The sequence below is a fragment of the Sorex fumeus genome, unplaced genomic scaffold (genome assembly GCF_029834395.1).
Source record: "Sorex fumeus unplaced genomic scaffold, SorFum_2.1 ptg000030l, whole genome shotgun sequence".
Lineage (NCBI taxonomy): Eukaryota > Metazoa > Chordata > Mammalia > Eulipotyphla > Soricidae > Sorex > Sorex fumeus.
This window is the reverse complement of record NW_026606087.1, coordinates 11154092-11176499: the sequence shown is the minus strand read 5'-3', so window position 1 is coordinate 11176499 and position 22408 is coordinate 11154092. Positions and strand designations below refer to the sequence as shown.

The 22408-nt window shown below is 39.5% G+C and overlaps 1 pseudogene; it reads right to left on the bottom strand.

Annotated features, from left to right (window-relative positions):
• The window catches only part of LOC130025399 (dnaJ homolog subfamily A member 2-like), an 83745-nt pseudogene extending 61541 nt beyond the window's left edge, over positions 1-22204 (bottom strand).
• Between the last annotated feature and the right edge of the window lie 204 nt (positions 22205-22408).

The window sequence follows — 22408 nt, the reverse complement described above, 5'->3', positions numbered from 1 at the left end:
CGAAAAATTTTGTCTTTTCTGGACAAGGAATGTGACTTAGTGGCAGAGTACTTGCCTTTTAATCCCCAGCGCGCAGGCGCGCACACACACACACACACACACACACACACACACACACACACCACAAACACACACACACACACACACACACCCCTCATGGAGTTTTATCCTTTGTAATTTTCAAACTCCACTATGTTCTCATTGAACATTTCTTCTGCTCGGTTTATTGCTGGGTTGTGTGGAAGGCTGATTAGCTTTAATTTAAATTCCACTAAAGAGAAAATGGAAAGCTAGATTTCAAAGATGTAACCTAATGTGTAAACACATCCCGTTAGAGTGAATATTATTCCTGTTAAAGACAATAAAGTTTAATACCTGCCAAGAGAGAAATAATTTGTAATTGGCTGATTCTGGACTGTGCTTATCTTGGAACAATAAACCTCATTGTTATTGAATTAAGAAGCATTTGGCTATCTTGGAGCTTGACCTGCTGTTCAGAGGAACCAAATAGTTCTAAAAGGCCCTATCTTTGCTCTCAGGATGAATTATGCACACTGATTTTAAAATCAGTTTCTATCACCTCAAAATGGCATGGTACCTATCTGTCATCAAATTATATTATATTCCTGGGTCACTGTTGGTTTCCATACCTATTTGTCTTATCTGCTACTCATATTTTTTTCAGGGTAAATTGAGGGGCTTGGGATGCAATTCTACAAAACAAAACAAATAAAACAAAAAAATCCCATTTTTTCCCCTTAAATCAGTAATTCTATAATTTTTTGGAAGTATAAGTTTATTTGAATTACTAGTATAAGGGAATGACTTTCACAATAGAAAACTTGGGTTTATAATAATTTTCTAGGTTTGCTGCTGAATATAACAATTAGTAATATTTTCTTCACTCTGACCAAAAATGTGAATTTATTTTAATGTACGGATACTAGACTTATCTTGTTTTGGGCTAGGTTTGAAAGGTATTTTACTCTATGTGGGTGAAACTAGAGGGTATCATGCTAAGTGAAATCTTCCAGAAGTAGAGAGACAGATACAGTCATCTCCTGCACATGTGGAATATAAAGAAACACAAGAAAATAACATATGGGCCAAAGGCAACAAAACATGAGACTGATATATAAAACTGAGCTTACTGTTCTCAAAGAGTGGATTCTGGAGACTAGGGGCTTGTGGGGACCCTGAAACTATGGTCTGGGTCAATATGGTGGAGGGAGGCTGACACTCTGGTGGAAGGTGTGGTGTTAGAACACTGTATGCATGAGACTCTTCCATTGACAGTATTGTAATTCACAGTGCTTCAAAACAAAGCAAAACAAACAAAACAAAAAAGATAAAGAGAGGGATGAAAATAATTTTGTGCAGAAATTTACAAATGAATGGCATTTTATTTTATGCATATCTATGAAAAAGCTATGAACCTGTCCTCACACTGTGAGTCCAGAGAGGCACATGAATAATTTGCATAAAATTTGATGGAAAAATCTGCTGAAGCCCATCTACATGGCAAATCTGAGAACAAAAAACAGGCCAAAAATGGTGGAAAAGTCCCAAATATCAGTTTTTTCTGGGTGAACAAGGTTATGGCAACAGCATAGCCTATGGGGCCTAAAGTGGGATATGGACTCTGCTTCTACCTGTGCTTGAGGAAGGCACAGCCATCCCAACAGGGTATGGGATTTTTGTTTGTTTGTATTGTTTTGGTGTTTGGTCTGTACCCAGTAGTGCTCTGGACTTACTCTTGTTTCTGTGCTCAGGGGTCATTTTTGCAGTTGCTTTGGGAAGCATATGCAATCAAGCCAGGGTTCATGCAAGGCAAACACTTGAGCTCTATCCCATCTGTTGGCCTAGGATGTGGTATTTTTAGGGAAAAGGCTAAGCATGTACTTGTGTACTGGCCAAAATATATTTATTCATTTTATATGGAGGGTAGGGGGAAAACCAAGCAGTGCTTATGGACTATTTCTGGCTTATTTCTCAGGTGACATGTAGTGCAAGTTTGAACACATGCATGCAACGTATGAACACTAACATTTTGAGCCATCTCCCTGGCTTCCAAGATATAAATGAGATTCAAGATAAGGTTTTTCTGTGTCAGCAATAGGATGTTCTGGGACTAGTAAGATTTTGAGATATTTGGATAGCTTTGCAAGCAATGGAGGTTAAGGGATGAATATGTTTTCCAGTTTTCTTTTTATAATTCTTGGAAGCAGAATAGATTCCTTTAAATTGAGTTTCTAGTATTACTTGAATTTGGACATGATGGAAATTTCAAGTCAAAAGACTAGATTTCTTTAAATTGTTCAACCAGAAATCTTGGGTTTCTAGTTTGCATTTCCAATCTGTCAATCATCCTTAATGGCTCTACCTCTAAAATCTTAATGAGTCCATCTGCTTTTCTTTCTTTCTATGTCTGTAGCGCTACTTTGGGTCACTGATGTTGCTTTCCTGGTTTGCTAGCCTGCTAATTCTTGTTTGAGCATCTGTCCCTATACGATTCACTCTGAATAGTGTTAATTTTAAAAATATATAAATAAATCTTGACACTCTCCTTCTGAAACTCTCTAATGATTTGTTGTCTTGCTTGTTATAAAATGAAAGATTTCCACACTAGCCTATAAGGCACCAAAACTTCTGGCCCCCACTCCAATTCCTTGCTATTCTCTTGTCCTATATGTTCCAACCACATAACACTTTATTTTCTGAAACAGGAAAATCCATAGAATAGGAATGTTCAAAGAACAAGAAATCCCAGAACCTGGGGACTACCTAGATAGTCCCTCTGTCTGCTCTGTGCTTCTGAATCCTTGTCTTCCATGTCACAGCATCTGAGAAATCTTTCATGTATCTCAAGTTCATATGACATCCACTTCCCTCATCTGATGTTATCAAGTTACTATTTACCACTACCTAAAATTTTCTTGTTTGTTTTGACCTAGCACTAGTTTATAGTCTGATTTTGGAGCGAGTAATGAGAATAGAGTTATTACCAATGGGTAAACCAATGCATTAGTTGCTCTCTACGAATTCATTCATTTAGTATTTCTTCCAGAATTATACTGTAGTCTCCATGGGAGTAGGAGTTTACTACTCAGCTCCTGGATCAGTGTCTAGTACATAGAAGTTATTCAATGAGTATAAGTTGGATAACTGAAACAACAGAAATGAGTCACTCAGAATATAAGGGAGATAGGCTTTAGTCCCTGAGGATATGAAGTGCATCTTAATCTGTTACACACAGTTAAAATGTTTGAATGTTTCCTAAGAAGCAGGTGTTGCAGGTGATTTGTGACCTGGGAAGTGACTAGGGAAATCTAAGACGGATGAAAGTCTGCTATGAGCCCTTGTTTGGTTACAGATCTTATTTGTTATCATCTCACCAGCCCCATAAATAAAGTCTATTTCTTCTTCATGGTATAGGAAATGATCACTACCACCTGATTTCTCAGGAAGCCATGCACTCAGGCTGGAGGAAGGAATTTCTCTTTGTGGGAAAGGTAAGTCAGTCCTATAACTTACCCAGGTCCTTTGGACCCATCAGTTTTCCCTCACAGAAAAGAATTTTGGGAGGATACGAATAGTGAGGTCACACAGATTTATTTAGATATTAGGGAGGGAGGAAGAGAGAGAGAGAGACAGACAGACAGACAGACAGACAGAGACAGAGAGACATTTCTAAGATATTGAATGTGGGCTTCTCTAGAGACAGAGAGAGCTGAGAGTACACATCTCAGGTGGAGATGTGGGCCATCACCCAAAATGGGAAGGGCACGCTGCTTGCCTTTGCAAAGTTGGTTTTATAGGTTTTCTCCCAAATGACCCCCCCACCCACATAGGGCATTCTACATAGATAAGAATCTATTACCACAGTGTTGTCATGGAGAAAAGCTTGAAACTTTTGATGGTCCACCTCCATGTCCTTACCACAACCCATTGTTCCTGCTGCAGCTTCTCTCTAGAGATGGTAAGAATAGCTTTCTCTGGGCCTGTGCTGGGGCCAGTTAGAATTTAATCAGACCTCAGTTCTTGTGTCTACAAAGTGGGTCTAGCAATAATGCTTTTAACTTCTTTAGGGCTAGTGAGAGAGTGTAGGATAACATTGGTTTGCCCTTTCTCCCTGGCCTCTGGGAGTTTGTGTTTGTTGATTGCCCCCCAACCTGTCAATTATCTTTGTCTCCTGATCAGACTCTGACTTGTAAATATTGTCTTTCTTTTCTCCTTAATGTCTTTTGCATGGTTATTATTTCAGAGCAATTGCTTTTTGTAAGGATATAGGAAGACAGTTAAAAATACAAGCCTGTGGCTTAGGAGTTGATTGGCTCCAGATAGTATTACCTCCTGGACATCTGTCTCTCGATTTAAGCCTCAATTGCCCTTACTTCCAAGATCCCCTAGATCTCCCAAAGCAGGTTCCCAATGAGGGACTGGATGGACCCAGGGCAAGCGGTGAGTTATTAGCTACCCTGGCATCGAAATGGGCCTGGCCAAAGTATCCTAATGCTTAACAATGAGTTAAGAACTTAGTCATGGACAAGTTTTGTCATGATTTAAAAATAACTAGATTTGGACCCTGCTGTGGTTAGGAATGATTGATCCAGTCTGAGCACTATAGTCTGAGTCTGTGGTAAGATGTCCCTAGGAGAGTTACCCTACAAGCCTAAAAGTATCTATTACTGTGTCCATACAGAATGGTAAGTATTAGGAAGGAAAACTAAAGATGCTAATTAAGGAGAGGAGAAACACACATTAAGGGCTGTTTTGCCCTCATGGTGAGGAAGTCTGGAAAATCATTTTTGATCACACTTCCTGTGGGGAGGCGTGGTTGGGGAGGCGTGGTGAGAGGCTGTGAGGAGAAGATGGGGATTGTTGGATGGATTGATGGATGGATTGGAGAAAGGGATTGTTGGATGGATGGATTGATTGAAGGAGAGACAGCAGAGAGAGAGAGAGAGAAAGAGAGAGAGAGGAGATGGATACAACATGGAGAAAGAATTGTGCGGTTAGAGAGAGACACACACAGAGAGGGTTGGAGAGAACTGGGAGAGTCGAGAGATTGAATAAATGGCAATTAATCAGTAACCAGCTTGGTCCTCATTCTTTCTTTGTCTGTCCAAGGCAACAGCCTTCCCAGGTGGAGAAGCAGCTCAAGAGCACCCAACGCAGGCGGAAGATCCTCGAAGATCCTTTCACAAATCCTCCCCACACGGGTAAGGGGCTTACACAGCCCTGAGGTGTGGGGAATTTCATAGCACGTGTGTGAGAATTTTTTTACACAGCTGATGTCCCTGGGTGCGGGCCCGAATGACCAACTAAAGGAAAAAGAAATTACACAAGAGTGTAATGTCAAATCCCACCTTGATTTTATTTTGTGCCAAGAATTAATTTACAGCCCTCCACCCACACAGACACCCAAGCTACCTACCTGCTTCATCAAGTAATGTGAAAAATGCTTTATTTCAGTACTTTGTTTAATATAGAACTTTCTGAGCTACATATTATTTTATTTCCATTTAATATGTAAAGAAATTGAAACTCAAAGAGACTGAGTAACTAAATAAGTCAAAGAGCAGAATCTGATTAATAATATCTGGTAAATGTTTTAATTACCAGATATTATTGCATTGAGTTTCATTGCAATGAGTCATACATATATGTCAGTTTTTTTGGGTTCTGTGTGGTGTGTGTGTGTGTGTGTGTGTGTGTGTGTGTGTACTTGGCACCAAGCAGTGGTTGGTGACTACTACTGGATCAGTGCTCAGGGTTTTTTTTCTTGGCAATGCTCAGGGACCACGTGGAAGCAGGAATTAAACAAACCTGAATTCAAAACATGTACTCCAAGCCATTGAGCTATCTCACAAGCTCCAAACTCAGAATTTATTAAGATACCATTTTATACGATGCTTCTTTTACTAGAAACAGTAGTAATAAAATTTGTAAGTCTAAAACTGTGCCTCATGGTGTCTCACTAATAAAAATTTAAAAAAAAATCCTTCCCTGCTTATTTCCCTTTCAGTTGAGAAATGCTACTTTTTTGCGTATGACAATAAAAGACCAGAGAACAAATGATCAAATTGAGAATCAGACTCTTGTTTACTCCATTTTAGATTGCATGTTCATCTTGTGGGAATGAAAAATAGAAGTAAAAAATTTTATGTTAAAGGGCACATGTGAAAGACGTTAAACTAATTAATCTTTTTCTCTCAGTAAATAAAACACTGTTGTTTTCTTTAGAGAGTTTGGGTTATTTTGGAGGCAGAAGTTTCTTTATCTAACTCCATGGGTTTCCAGACCCCTGGAGCATCTTTCTATAGGAGGTGGTCCCCACCTCCAGCTTTAAGTAGGCCTGGCATTTGTCTCCTTGTATCTGTCCCACTGGGTTCCACCATAGACAGATGGGGTTTGATTCTAAACTGACCTGCTGAGCTTGGGTATGATGGTTTCAGACATGCAATCTTGATTAACAGTAAATGTTAATTGAAGCAGTGAATTATTAAAGTGTTTTCCCATAAATGATAAATGTTGTTGTTGACTTTTTGTATCTGGTGATACAAAAAAAAGTTCTTTCCAAGAACTTTCCAACTTTCTCTAAGGAAAACAGGAAGAGATTATCGCATTCAGAAAGTGTTCCTGGTAACTTGTTTATGCCTTGCAGTAAGGCTACCATCTTTTCTTTTGGAATCTGGTATTACCACAACCAAATAATCAAACTGTCTTTTCCTTAAATGTAGTATTCCCACCAACACTTTTATTCAGCTTCTGAGCTTCAGTTTTTACCAATAGTGATGCCTCTTAATATACCTCAAACTCAGATTTTCAGTTATTATTAGACAACTGAAAGCTCAGACTCCTATTCATTTAATTTATTTGTTCAATGACAGTGTGAACCTGTCATTGAACGTGGTTATAGGTGCTGGAGAAGCAATAGTGAATGAAATAAGTGTAGGTCCTTATTGAACTGGTATTATTGTTAGGAGAAGAGATAAATAATTTAAGACAAAGAAAGGGAGTAGGGAGTAGAGTGCTAGAGATGGTGGTGGCAGTCATGGAATTTCTGTAAGGTTCTCAGGGAGCATCCTATTAGATGACTGTCACTGTCACTGTCATCCCTTTGCTCATCGATTTGCTCTAGCGGGAACCAGTAACATTTCCATTGTGAGACTTGTTACTGTTTTTGGCATATCAAATACGCCACGAGGAGCTTGCCAGGCTTTGCCGCGTGGGCGGAATACTCTCAGTAGCTTGCCTGGCTCTCCGAGAGGGATGGAGAAATCGAACCTGGGTGGGCCGTGTGCAAGGCAAATGCCCTACTCGCTGTGCTATCACTTCAGCCTATTAGATGACTGTAGCACGGTGCTCCCGTTGTTCATTGATTTGCTCAAGCGGGCCCAGTAACGTCTCCATCATGATACTTGTTATTACTGTGTTTGGCTTATTGAATGTCACAGGGAGCTTGCCAGGCTTTGCCGTGCAGGCAAGATACTCTCAGTAGCTTGCCCTGCTCTCCAAGAGGGGCAAAGGAATTGAATCTGGTTCTGCCAGGACGGCTGTGCACAAGGCGAACGCCCTACTGCTGTGCTATCTTTCCAGTCTGGATGGATCTAAGAATAGTAAAAAATTCCAGACTAAAGAGATGGCTCAAATGACTGACCATAAAAAAGATAAATAGGGTTCTAGCTTGTCTGCCTTTCCTTTCCACTATCCCCTTTATTCTGCACTTGCATTCTTGAGAATGTTAAAGCTGATCACTGGAATCACAAGTATAGAGTGATCTTACTACCCCAACTTTGCAGGAGAAAGTTAGGGCACTTGCATTTCATCCATTCTGAATTCTTGATAGTCCCAGTTAGGAACTTAGACCTTCACAGAAATATCAGCTAGAATTTCTTCCTCTTTCTCTCATTGACTTTACCTCATGGGTAAAAAGGTGATGTATCTAATAGGTTTGGTGTATAAAATCTCTCATCTCCTGGTTCATTTTCTCTAGTGACCTCTTTTGCAGCAATTCTAACATTTAAATATGCCCTTGATCATCTGGGATCCTTAGTCAAAGAATTCTTTGTGGGGACTGGAGGTTCTTCATTTTTATTAAACTCTCAGGTAATGCTGACCCTGCTGGTCTTGAATCATACTCTGAGTAGCAAGAATCTGTGGGGTGTGATGAATGCTTTGATTCTTTCTGTTTCTTAGCAGTTCTTGCTCTCATAGTGCATCAAGCTCAAATTCTAGAATTGAGAGCAACTATTAGAAAGCACATGTTCACCTCAGTCACCTGCTCCAGTTTTATCAGTTTGAAACTTTGTTCATGTCTATGTGGCACCTATCTATTCCTCATTGGGTTAGAAGTCAGAAGAAAGAAGTGAGAAAGGTGTTATCATTTCCATTTTACAGATGAAATTCAAGCTTAAAAAGTATGAATGATTGGTTTTATTTTTCTGAGCCACACCTTTTACTGCCCTTCTAGATTCTCAGAGGAGGAGGCAGTGTTGAGCATTGAACCCAAGATTCCTGTGTGCAAAGTATGTACTCCCAGTCCTTTGGATTATCGTCCAGACCCTATGAACAACTGTATGAAAGACAAACAGGGGATGGTTGTACACTGGGAATTGAAGTCTAAAAGTTTGACTCTAGTATTTACCCTACGGCCTTACTGCCTATTGCTTTTTATGGTCTCCAATTAAACTATCTCATGGGATCTACTCCCACCTTTCATTTTACTTGTGACTCTGGTCTTATTTTGTTCGATGTTGCATTCTCCACACCTGCTTTGCATCCTCCACGCTAGTCACAGCTTCCTTATCCGCTTTGGCTGAGTAGCCTTCTTCTAGTCACAGCTTCCTTATCCACTTTGGCTGAGTAGCCTTCTTCTAACTGATCTGATAGCACAGTGGTAGGGCGTTTGCCTTGCACACAGCCAACATGGCCCACCCGAGTTCCATTCCTCCGCCCCTCTCGGAGAGCCCGGCAAGCTACCGAGAGTATTTCGCCTGCACAGCAGAGCCTGGCAAGCTTCCCGTGACGTATTCGATATGCCAAACACAGTAACAACAAATTCTCCAATGGAGACATTATTGGGCCCGCTCGAGCAAATCCACCAACGAACAACCGGAGGGCATTTATCTATCTTTATCTATCTTATCCATATGTAGATCTCACCTTTATAAAGGTTTAACTCCTTTATAAAGCTTTCCTTCAGTTCTTTGGGAAGAAAGAATCCACCTCAGGCTAGATTGATAACAGTAGGTGAGGCATTTGCCTTGCACAGACGACCTGGGTTCATTCCCCAGCACTCCACAGGATTCCCCAAGCTCAGCTAGGAGAGATCTCTTTGCAGAGAGCTAAATGTAAGCTCTGAGCCTCACAAGGGGTGGCCCCCAAACAAAATAATAATCCCTTACTTTTTGACTCTCCTTTTCCTATAAGTAAGTAGGTAGAATACAGTGGACATGGTAGATAAAAATTCCCATTAATTCTTTGTAACTCCTTTCATTAAAAGGTGAAGTCTGTTCCCCTGTTTCTTGAATGTGGCTCATTGCGCTGTGATGAGCTTTTCCAGCAAAATGTAGTAGAAATGGTATGTGTGAAATTCGGAAGCAAATGCTCTCACACTCTTGGGACTTTGCAACATAAGAACAAGTCAGGGCAAGCCTCGTTGAGGACCTGGGCTCAAGTGGAGTGAGAGAGGTTGTGCTATTCTAACCATCTTTCCATGCTTAAACCCAGCAACTACTTTAAGCAGGATTTAACCATCTAGGATGATCCTGAACAACTCAGGTCCCATTGAGTCATGAAAAAATGATTGTAATATTAAGCCACTGAGGTTTGGTGATGGTTTCTTAGTGGATTTAAGTACTATGATAGGTTGATACAATATTGTTGGAGGCAGAGGCCAGACGGGAAAAATATCCTCTAGGTAATCTTCTAATAATCCATGCACTTAAAGCCATTGAATATTTGTACTAAGACTATAACATTTATAAAGATTTTGTGAAAAAAAATATAACTGTTTCAAAGTCTACTGCTTAGCAGTTACACTAAAATATTCCTCCTAAAACCCAGAGTTCATTCTTTTCTTTAATTTTGCTTTTAGGATCACACCTGATGATGCACAGGGGTTACTCTTGGCTCATACACTCAGGAATTACTCCTGGTGGTGCTCAGGGGGCCATATGGGATGCTGGGAATTGAACCCAGTCAGCCGCATGCAAGGTGAACGCCCTACCCACTGTGCTATCACTCCAGCCCCCCCACCCCGAGTTCATTCTTCTGTCTAGTTTGCTTCCCTCTCCCTCACCCCCATTCTCTAAACTTTTGTGATTAAAATGAGTTCAGGAAAATACATAAATATATGCATTTGTGGTTTGGACATATTTCAATATAGAAGGTTATTAAGATGCTTGCTTTTCATTTGAGAAGTAGGTACTTGATATAGGCAGTAAAAGCTTTAGAATTGGGTAAAGTAGATATAAGTTCTTAACAGCTTTTCAAACTCTGCTTACTTCTCAGAATATGTCGAATATCTCAGCTTAGTAAAAGGTTCCATCATGACCCATATTTTTCTTTGAACATACTAACAAAACAAACAGGAGCTTTATTCCACAAATATCAATTGGTACTCCTTCTTAGCAAAGAATTTGGGATTAGAAAATTCAAATTTTCATTTGGACTGGAGACAATATAGTATAGGAGTTAAGGTGTTTAGCTTACATGTGGTTGGCCCCGAACACTGCATGTTCCTCTGAACAACACTTAATAATGACTTTTAGGCACAAGATAGTGAAAGCCATCAGCTGTGAACTAATTCCCTACCCCACCCCCCAAAAATATTTTTGCTATCCACACTGAGCAGATAAGTAAAAATATAGACTGTAAGTTGTTGTGGTGAATGATATGAACTGACCAGTAAGCTTCAGCTTGCTTTCTTCTTGAAGTCTGGCTTCTGCAAGGCTGGAAAGCTGTAATATCCAATTCCTAAGCATAAGGGTATAACCTGAGGTTTGGATAAATTATTTTCCACTAATCTGATGCTGTTTTTGTAAGACTTGGAAGAGCAAAATTAGACCTTTTTGTTGTTTTCTACTGGAAAAAAGTTCTTGGTGACCAACTTTGTATCTGCAAAGATGTAATTACAAAGATGTAATTAGAATGTAAAATCCCATTCTAATTTTCTGATCCCTGGATCATAGGTATAGTGTATTCATTCGTATGAAGGTTAATTTTATAGTGTTCTGAGATTTTTCTCAGGAAACCTAGACTAGGACCCTTGCAACAATTTAGTAAGCACATAGTTCCCAGCATTAAATCTCCATCTTCTTAAAATAATGTGTTTTCTACATTGAACACTTATAGCTGTGTCTATTGGTAAACAATCAATCAGTGAAGTTGAGAGATAGAAGGGAATGGTATAGCAAGGTGTCTCAGATACGGGCTCAGAAGACTGTCTTTTTTTAAATTTTATTGAATCACCATGACATAGTTACAAGCTTTCATGTTTGATTTATAATCACACAATGATCAAACACCCTTCCCTCTACCAGTGTACATCCCTCACCAATAATGTCCCCAGTATATCCCCTCTTTCCCACCCTCCCCCTGCTACCATGGCAGACAATATTCCCCATACTCTCTCTCACTTTTGGGCATTATGGTTTGCAATACAGACACTGAAAGGTTATCATATTTGGTCCTTTATCTACTTTTAGCACACATCTCCCATCCCGACCGGTCCCTTAAGCCATCAGAAGACTGTCTTGAAGTTAATTATTCTCTCCATTTTTCCCAAGTAAAATATAACTTCCAAGTAAGAAATTGATTGAGGATTAGAATTAGCATATAAAAATGCATAGGAGACATGAGGAAAACTCTCAAAAGGTCTTAGTCATAGTAAGTCATTAGTCTTATAGTAGTACTGTTTGTCCAGTAAGTGCATGTCTGTATTCTTTGCAGTTGGATGACCCATAATATCCATGTTCTTGCTACTCAGTTTTGTTTGTTTCTACTGTTACTAATTTTTGAGAACTACTTTTAATCATTTCTGGTCACTAAAAGATGCACCAAAAGAATGTCTGTAGTATAGAGAATTATTAAGGAATATATTTTCATGCTGGATTTTAAAATGCATTGTTTATGATGTTCAAGGCATTTGATGAAATGAGAAAGGCAGTAGAAGAAAATGTCAGTAGAAAATGGTGAAACTTCTCTGGCATTTTTAAGGTTATTGTAAACATTACTGCAGACCAACAGTTGCTTGACAGAATAGAAGCAGCTATATAGGAAAGTAACATAGAGACTCTACCAATAAACTTACTTTGTTAACACTCTTACTTCCAAGAAATGAATCCTGAAACAAAAAAGACTATGCCTGTACAGTTTGAAGCTCTACAGGGTCTACAGAGCTACACCTGTTGTATGGATACAAACACAATCACTGACCCATCTCTCCAGCCCCATATTCTTTCTTTCAACTATCATTTGATAAAGCATCTACTGTGTGTTGTAGAGCACTTGAGATTCAGAATATAAAGACACCATCCTTATTCCCTACAAACATTCAGAGTGATTTAAGATGAAGGAGTAAAACAACTGGTGCTTCAAACTGAGATCTAAGAACTGCAGAATTATATAGGGAACCTGGGCAGGGACATAGAAGCAAGGCTCCTTGAAGATCAAGACTTTAACTTAATCTTGAAAGAAGTCTAGATATGTCAACTATTAAAAAAATTACAAGGGAAGAAAAATCAGAATTTTTCGGGAAATATTTTGTTTTCTTTTTGACGTTTGTTCTTTTGGGCCACACCTGGTAGTACTCAGGGTTCTGTACTCAGAAATTACTCCTAGAAGTGCTCATCAATGCTGTGTGGTGCCAAGAATGGAACTGGAGTCACATGGGAGGAAGGCAAGCTCCTTAGCACCTATACTATCTCTCTGGCTCTAGAAAATAAGAATTGTGAAGAACATAGCAAATGTAGTATGATAGTCATGGTCACGGTCACGGTCCTCCCATTGTTCATCGATTTGCTCGAGCGGGCCCAGTAACATCTCCATCATGAGACTTGTTGTTACTGTGTTTGGCATATCGAATACGTCACGGGTAGCTTGCCAGGCTCTGCCTTGCGGGCGAGATACTCTCAGTAGCTTGCCGGGCTCTTCGAGAGGGGTGGAGGAATCAAACTCGGGTCGGCCATGTTGGCCGCTTGTAAGGCAAACACCCTACCACTGTGCTATCGCTCCCATGGTAGTATGATGGTAATTTAGGAAAAGTAGGTAAGAATTGTCGGAGTGAAAGATAATTGCCATTTAGGCAGATACTTGAATGACTAAAAACTTCAATTACCCAAAACCTGTTGCTAGACTACTGAAATTGAAAGTAAAACAAGCCATAAGACATAGTATACATTAAAATGCATTGAGTGACAGGTAAAATTCAATGTGATGTGGCTTTAAAAATATGGATTGATAAAGCAATAGTACAGGAGGTGAAGTGCTTGCTTTGCATGTGGCTGACTGAGTTCAAAACCCTAACACTGTATATGATCCCCTAATTATTATCAGGAGTGAACCCTGAGCACAGAGCCAGGAGTAAGCTCTCAGCCCTGTTGGATATGAGGTCCCCACTTCCCCCAAAAAATAGGAATCTAGGGATTTATTGTGAAATTCTGGGTTCAGTACTCAGTACTGAAAAAAATTTTTTAAGTATTTACCATTTTGGTGAATAAGCTGGTGATAGATGTTTCCACTGTAGCACTGCACTGTCCTCCCGTTGTTCATTAATTTGCTCTAGCGGGTACCAGTAATGTCTCCATTGTGAGACTTGTTACTGTTTTTGGCATACCTAATACGCCACAGGGAACTTTCCAGGTTCTGCCGTGTGGGTGGGATACTCTCGATATTCTCCTAAAGGGATGGAGTAATCGAACCCGGGTCATCCGCATGCAAGGCGAACGCCCTACCTGCTGTGCTATCCCTTCAGTCCTAGGCGGTTCCAGGTTTGGTTAATTCAGAAACATAAAAAAAGAACATGTATTTTCCATTTTTACTATTCTGTCATCTTTAGACTATTTCTTTTATTAATGTGTAAGGACTTTCACTTGGTTTACTCAGACTATCACTTAGTTCAACTGCCAGACAAACAAAAGTGGGATACATTGTACCTAAGAAAAGAGTGAGAGTGTTCGTAGGTAAATCTGCATATTTTTATTTTGCTTTTAGATTTTTGTAATGCTCTGTAGTTTTCTGCTTCTCTTTTGCTTTTTGTACCACAGACAGCAGTGCTGAGGCTTACTTCTGGCTCTGTTCTTAGGGATCATTACTGGTAGTGCTCAGGGGATCATATGCAGGGCCAGTGATCAAGCTGGGTTGGCCTTTCTGCTATATTATCTTTCTGGTCCATTTTTAAGAATTTTGAGTGGATTATTAAGTGAATTTTTCCCATAGAGGAATTCTTATAATAATTATGAAGTTGAAAATTATTAAGGACGGAGAGATAGTAAGGTGCTTGCCTTGCACATGCCTGAACCAGGTTCAATCCCCAGTATCCCACATGGTCCTCCAGGCATTTCCAGGAGTAGTTTCTGAGTAAAAAACCAGGAGTAACCCCTGAGCATCACTTGGTGTGACCCACAAAACAAAACAAAACCAAAAGAAATGATTATAAAATCATTTGAGTTCCATATATCCTCTCGACTAGAGATCTTCAGGTAGTAATAGAATGCACATTTTTCTGTTTAAAAGTAAGCATCAGGCTGGGATAATAGTCATTGAGCACAGGCCTAGAATGTGCAAGGGCCAAAGTTTCATCCCCAGCACCACCTGGCTACCTGAGCAACATGGCCTGCACAACTAGGTCAGAACATCCCCAAAAGCAGCCCTTATAAAAGAAAATTGAACCTGGGTCAGTCATGTGCAAGGCAAGAACCCTACTTTCTCTACTATCTCTTCAGCCCCTGTGAGTAATATTTTTTAAAGCTTGGATATACTTTCATTCTATCTTGCTGCATAAATAAAATTAATGAAGAAAACATCCTTGTATTCATAGGAATCATGTCTTTTCTAATATCATGTAGCACTTTGTTACCTGTTGGTGAGAGCTGGAGTGATAGCACAGCGGTAGGGCGTTTGCCTTGTGCGCAGCCAGCCTGGCCGAGGCAGGTTTGATTCCTCTGCCCCTCTCGGAGAGCCTGGCAGGCTACCAAGAGTATTCAATATGCCAAACACAGTAACAAGAAGTCTCACAATGGAGATGTTACTGGGCCTGCTCGAGCAAATCGATGAACAACGGGAGGACAGTGTTTTGGTGAGGCATAGTAGCCAACCCATACTTTCTTGTACTCCCTAAGATAACCTCATACTTTCTCTTACTGCCTAAGTTCACAGCTGGAAGCACTGTATCTGTGTTAATCCATTCAATTTCTGCATTGATCTTACAGGCTACTTTACCTAGAATATTCAATTTGTTCTTACAGTCTGTGGCTCAGTCATGAAATACATTACTTGTATTTCTCAGATGGCAACCACACCTTCTTCCTTCTAATTCTTATCTGAGGGATACCTTGTTAATTATTATCAAGGAAACATATTTGGAAAGAAATATTCCAAAGAAATCCCTGCTGACTTTCTTAATTTTTCAGCTCAGTTAATAGAGATCTGCAGAAACAGACTGAAGAATGCTACTCCACAGGAGTTTGCCTCTGACTGGGAAGTCTTTCTACTTCAAATTCATATTTTAGGCATATAATTTACATGTATAGAGAGGCTGGCTCATTCAAATTCACAGTCATTTATAACAATGGAGTCTTCTTTACAATGATCAGACATATTGTCATAGTTTCACAGATTTAATGGCATTCTCCCCACCTCCCTACACACACTCCTACACTGTCTAATTGCCCTGTATTCTAAGCTATGTTAAAGGAGTATTTGTTGAGGGTGTAGAGGAATATGGACAACAGCACATGTGTGTTTTAGACAGCACAGCATCCAAATACAAATCTTTTAGAAAGAATTTGGCCGCCAGAGCTAAGAATATCAAGGGCTTGGTGGGCAGGAGCACAGTGAGCAAGCAAAAAATCCTTACAATGAAAATTGGAGGGCCATGAGGCAGAAAGTACCAATACTTTGAAGGCCGTGAGAAGTCCACTGACGATTTCTCTGAGGAACATGGAAAATGATCTGTTCTGCTTAATAGAGTTTTACTCCCATCCCCCACACCCTTACATGTCGTCTTCTTCCTCTTCTTCCTCCTCTTCTTCCTCTTCTTCTCCCTCTTTCTCTTCCTTCTCTTCCTCCACTTCCTCTTCTTCCTCCTCCTCTTCTTCTTTCTTTTCTTCTTCTTCTTCTTCTTCTTCTTCTTCTTCTTCTTCCTCTTCCTCCTCTTCCTCTTCCTCCTCTTCCTCTTCCTCTTCTTCTTCCTCTTCTTCTTCTTCTTCTTCTTCTTCTTCCTCTTCCTCTTCCTCTTCCTCTTCTTCTTCTTCTTCTTCTTCTTCTTCTTCTTCTTCTTCTTCCTCTTCCTCCTCCTCCTCTTCCTCTTCCTCCTCTTCCTCTTCCTCTTCCTCTTCCTCTTCTTCTTCTTCTTCTTCTTCTTCTTCTTCTTCTTCTTCTTCTTCTTCTTCTTCTTCTTCTTCTTCTTCTTCTTCTTCTTCTTCTTCCTTCTTCTTCTCGCCTCCGCCTCCTCCTCTTCCTCTCCCCCCAACTTTTTATGTGTCAAAGTAGGCATGAAAATAAACTAATGAAAATTTATATCCTAACTTTGTCAGTGTACAGTTTGGTGTTATTACATGTATTCATATCATTGGGGAGCTGGAATTGGAAGATCCAGTTCCACTGATGCTTGATGAAGCCAATCAGTTAAGAGACTGGAAAACAGGTAGAGAATACTTTATTAAGCAACAAGCCAACAGGCTGAAAGATGGTGGTCTCAGGTCTTACAGAACTATCTGGAATATGCATTATCCCTAGAAGCATTTATATAGGAAAAGATGAAGGAAGTCTTTTAGAAGGGGCAAGTGGCAAATTGGTAAGCATTAGGTTTATCAATAACTTCTTTGTTATCAAATCCTCAGGGTATATTCCAATGAATCTATAGATCTTAAGAAATATTTCTGACTAAGGCTTCAACCTACATGTCATCTCCCTTAAAAGATTTTTGGGGAAGATCAAAGTAAAGAAAATATTCATTATATTTTCCAAAGTCCCAGTCCAGAGAAGTTTGTCCATTTTAATTTTGAGTCCAGCACTTCATTTTGGACTGAATTCACTGTCACCATTACCATACATCTCTAGAATTTGTCTTGTAAAACTCTGTACCCAGTAAGTAGCAACTCCCCATAACTCTTCCCCTTCATCCTGTCAGCTACCATTCTTCTTTCTTTAGTTGTTTTTCACTTTTCTCTTACTAATGGCAGTTTATGGTTACCTTTATAATAGTTTGTTATTATGAATTAGGCTTTGTTAAAAATTGAAGATGCTTTATTTAAAAATAGATATAAACGAGATCATGTAATAATCTTTCATATCAGAATTTATTTCACTTAGCATAAAGTCTTGTAATTTTAGTCAAATTACAAATGGTAGATCTTTTTTTAAAATGAATGATACAACATCGTGTTTGTTGTTAGAAAGAAAATAGCGCTGCACTGTAGCACTGTCTTCCCATTGTTCATCGATTTGCTTGAGCGGATCCAGTAACATCTCCATTGTGAGACTTGTTGTTACTTGTTGGCATATCGAATACATCATGGAGAGCTGGCCAGGCTTTGCCGTGCAGGTGAGATACTCTCAGTAGCTTGCCAGGCCCTCCGAGAGGGGTGGAGGAATCGAACTGGGTCGGCCGGTTCGGCTGCGTGCAAGGCAAACGCCTACCGCTGTGCCATCGCTCCACCCCAGAAAGAAAATAACAGACAAAAAATTGAGATGTTTGTGTTAAGTTCACCAAGACTAACCTAACTGCAATTTTAAGCTCCCTTCCTTTCATTGGGGCATAGTTTAACTAGTCAGCATGGAATTTTCTGATCAGCCCCAATTAAGCAATTTTTTTATGTTCTCCAAAGGAAGATATTAAAACCTATTGCTGATCTTTTATAAAATTATTTTATTTTATTATCTTTTTAATTGAATCACCATGAGATACACAGTTACAGAGTTGTTCATGATTGAGTTTCAGTTATACAATGTTCCAACACCTGTCCCTCCACTAGTTTACATTTCCCACCACCAATGTCCTCAGTTTCCTTCCACCCACCACTCCTGCCTCATTCTGCTCTGTGGCAGGCACTTTTCTTCATTTACTCTCTCTCTCTCTCTCTCTCTTTCTCTCTCTCTCCTTGCTCTAACTCTCTTTCCTTCATTCAGGCCATTATGGTTTACAATACAGGTACTCAATGGTTATAATATACTCCCTTTATCTACTTTTTGTTATTTAACAGTATATGTCACCTGTTTTTATAAGTCTGTTTAGTCATGTAAGGATACTTATGTTGTATCCACTTGGCAATTGTGAATATTGTTTTGATGAAAATAGAACATTGCTTAAGACAATGATTGCATTTCCTTCGGATATATATATTCAGATATGTATACTCTTTCTCACGGTGCTCACGTTATTTTCACTCCTAACAGTCCACAAAAATTTTCTTTTCCTCAACAAAACCATGATATTTTGTAGCAATGTGGATGAAACTAGCAGATGTCATGTTAATTTAGTCAAAAAGGGATAAATTCAAAATAATATCCCTCATATGCAGTACCTAAAGATGCACAGTAAGGTAGTAACAAGTGGACAAAGGCTATAAAAGAAAGTACTGATCCACACAATTGAGTTGTTGGAGGTGGGTAATTGAAACATAGTGGCGTTGGGGTTTTGGGGGAGGGATATAAATACTCATCTGATGAAAGGTGTGGTGTTGGAATTCTGTGCATGGGAAAACACCAATAATAGTATTGAAAATCACAGAACTTCAATCAATAAAAGTCAATAAAAGTAAATTTTTAATGAATTTCCTTTTATTCACAGATTTTTATATGAGAACCATTCTAATAGTCCCCAGTTTCCTTTTGTGAGTGATACTTCACTGTGCTTTTGACTGGTATTTCCCTGATTTGTAGTGCTTCTCATATTTTTATGTACCTATGCGGTAGGGCGTTTGCCTTGCACACAGCCAACATGGCCGACCGAGTTCCATTCCTCCACCCCTCTCGGAGAGCCCAGCAAGCTACCGAGAGTCTCGCCCGCATGGCAGAGCCCGGCAAGCTCCCTGTGACGTATTCGATATGCCAAACACAGTACCAACAAAGTCTCCAATGGAGACGTTACTGGGCTTGCTCGAGCAAATCGATGATCAACGGGAGGGCCTTTACTTACTTTACTGTATATTAAAAAATTAGATTATTTGCTTGTTTCATGTTAATTTCTGTGTAAGTTCCCTATATGTTTTAGATTTAATCCTTAGAAGATACATAATTTTCAGATATTTTCTCCCATTCCGTAGCTTACATTTTTATTCTGTTGATTTTCCTTGAAGCTTTTTAACTTGATATTTATTTTTTCTTTTGTTGCTTAGACTTTTGGTGCCATATACAAAAGTATTTGCTACAGCTAATGTTAGAACTTTTCCACTGCATTTCTTCAATATATTTTTGGTTAATTTTTGCAAGTGAATTAAGATTCAGAATTTTTATGCCTTTGTACATAATTTCACTTTTTTCAAAACCACATATTGTACAGTCTATTCTTTCTCCATTGGATACTCATATTGTCAAATCTTAGTTGGTCATGTATACCTGGTTATTTTCTCCCGTTTCTTAGATGATCAATTCAATCTGTTAATTGTTTCCTCTGCTGTGCTTCACCTCTGTTCATTCTGTCTGAAGCAGGGAAAGAAGATCCTTTTTCATGTTCGAGGCTAAAACCATTTTAGACTTTGAGACTTCCATCTTGTTTTATGAATTGTCTTTGCCACAACTTAACGTTTTAAATTTATCATTGTACTGAACTTTAGCTTGTGGTTGCCTGAGGCCCATGCCAAGTCGTGTTGGCGAGTGAGCTCAAGAGTTTCTGAAGACAGGCATCTTTTTGTGGCTTTCTCTCCCTAGGCATTCCTCCACAATTGGAGGTGCTGAACCAGTCGATAGTATTCTTCATCAATGTCTTCAACAACGGCATCTTCCCATGTTGCTGCAATAGTGCCAAAGAGCTCCCAGTTGGTGGTCATTCTGGGAGTTCTCTTAAACTTTGAAGTCCTTTCTCCCCACTCCATGAAGTAGAATTTTGCACGAAGGAGATAGTGGTCCGATCCCATTTGGAATTATGGGACAACAGCAACATCGATCAGGCAAAACCATCTTCCACTGTTCTTCCTGCATTAACATATCCCTCAGAGACCTGAGCCCTATGAAAACTGGATGAGAACACTATTTGGGTCTCCCAAAGAGGAATCGAAAGAGCTATGCTTAGAGCATCATGCTCCACTCAAGTGAGAGAAGGAATTCAGAGTTCCAACCTCAATTGACGATCGAGAATCAGGGACACTGTCTCGTTTGCCAAGATTTCAAAAATCAGATGAGCTGGACACGATTTGGAGATGACCACTGGACTAGAGCCATTACTGACTGGATTTTGTGGGACATCATAAGATCGCATGGCTGCCCACCTATGAGATTGTCAGACTTTTTTTATCAAGACCCTGAATGAACAGTTTGAGGCTCTTTGTGTTCCTGGAGCAAGCAGATGCCATTGGGCTACACTAGCACACAACAGAGACAAATGGAGACATTACTGTTGCCCCCTAGAGCAAATCAATAAGTAACAGGATGTCAAGTGATCAAGTGATCATTGTACTGAGATTTTATCTCTCAGAACATTTTTCATCATGCTTAGTTATTTTTCACCTTAAAAACAAGATTTTCTGGGCAATATAAAGTAACAAAATAGCAGACTAACATCCAAGAATAGTCGAGATAAGTACCAGGAGCTTCACTCCATGGCTTGAAGGCCAGCCGCACATGCTAGGGGAAAAGGCAGCTCAGATAGAGAAGGGAACACCAAGTAAAGGGTGTTGGGAGGATCCTCCCAGGATGAGAGATGCATGCTGAGAGTAGAGTATAGACTGAAACATGATTGCCACTCAATGCCTCTTTTGCAAATCTCAGCACCCAAAAGGAGAGAGAGAACAAAGGGGAATGCCCTGCCTCAGAGGCGGGATGGGATGGGGGGATGAGGGGGTGAGAGGGATATTGGGATCATTGGTGGTGGAGAATGGGCACTGGTGGAGGGATGATACAACTCTATCATTGTATAACTGAAACCCAAGCACAAAAACTTGTAAGTCCACAACTGTACCTCATGGTGTTTCGCTAATAAAAATTAAAAAATAAATAAATAGAAAATAAAAACAAGATTTTTCACAATGGAATACTATTCAACTATAAGAAATGATGGATTCATAGATTTGCCACTATGTGGATGGAGCTGGAGAGTATATCATGCTGAGAGAAGTCAGCCAGAGGAGAGAAATAAATACAAAACAATCTCTCTCATATATGGGTTATAAAGAAGCAAAGTAGGGAGATACCAAAAAGTCCAAAGCAACAAGAGTCTAAGAACTGGTCCAAAGAACTGAACTTAGCATAGCAGTGAGATGGGAGGAGTGACAGAGTGAAGAAAGGTGTTGGGGGAATTTTACAGGGGAATTGCAGGGAGTGAGTGGGGACTATGAGACAATAGTGCAGGGAAACAGGCACTCTGCTGGGACAGGTATTGGTGTTGAAATGTATTCATGAAACCTTGTCATTGACATTATTACAAAATCATAAATCACAGTGGTGACAAAGATAAAAATTCAAATAAAAGCAAACAATAAAAGCAAGATTTTCTTTAACTATTGTTTTTTTCATTTAGCAGATATTCTATTATGTTATAGTCCTCACAACATAAATTCCTTAAAGAGAAGGCTACTTTTATTTTCTATTGAACCTCCTATTCATGATTCAAATCATAATAATTAATAATTTACAATATTTTGCTGAAATGACTATTGATAAACCACACACTGCCAGTGAATGTCTGGGAAATATAGTACTTGCATTTTCTTGTTTGACTTTCCCAGGTCACTTCCTCTTTCTTTACCTCTTTATTAGCTCCTCCTTCTTCATTCAGCTCTTCAGCTTCTTCAGCTCTATATTTTGGTGCAAACCCTAGCATCCTGACTTTGCATTTGTTCTTATTCAAAATACTTAACTTGAATGACTCTATTCACATTCATAGCTTCAGTTACTACATAATAACCTGTCAAGTTCTAAAAGCAAGTTTTTATTTCTTCCTTGATTTTTTGGAGAAATTTTTCACAGAGATTTACCGTAGATATCTTAAACTGAACATATCCCAAACCATAATGTTCACTTCTCA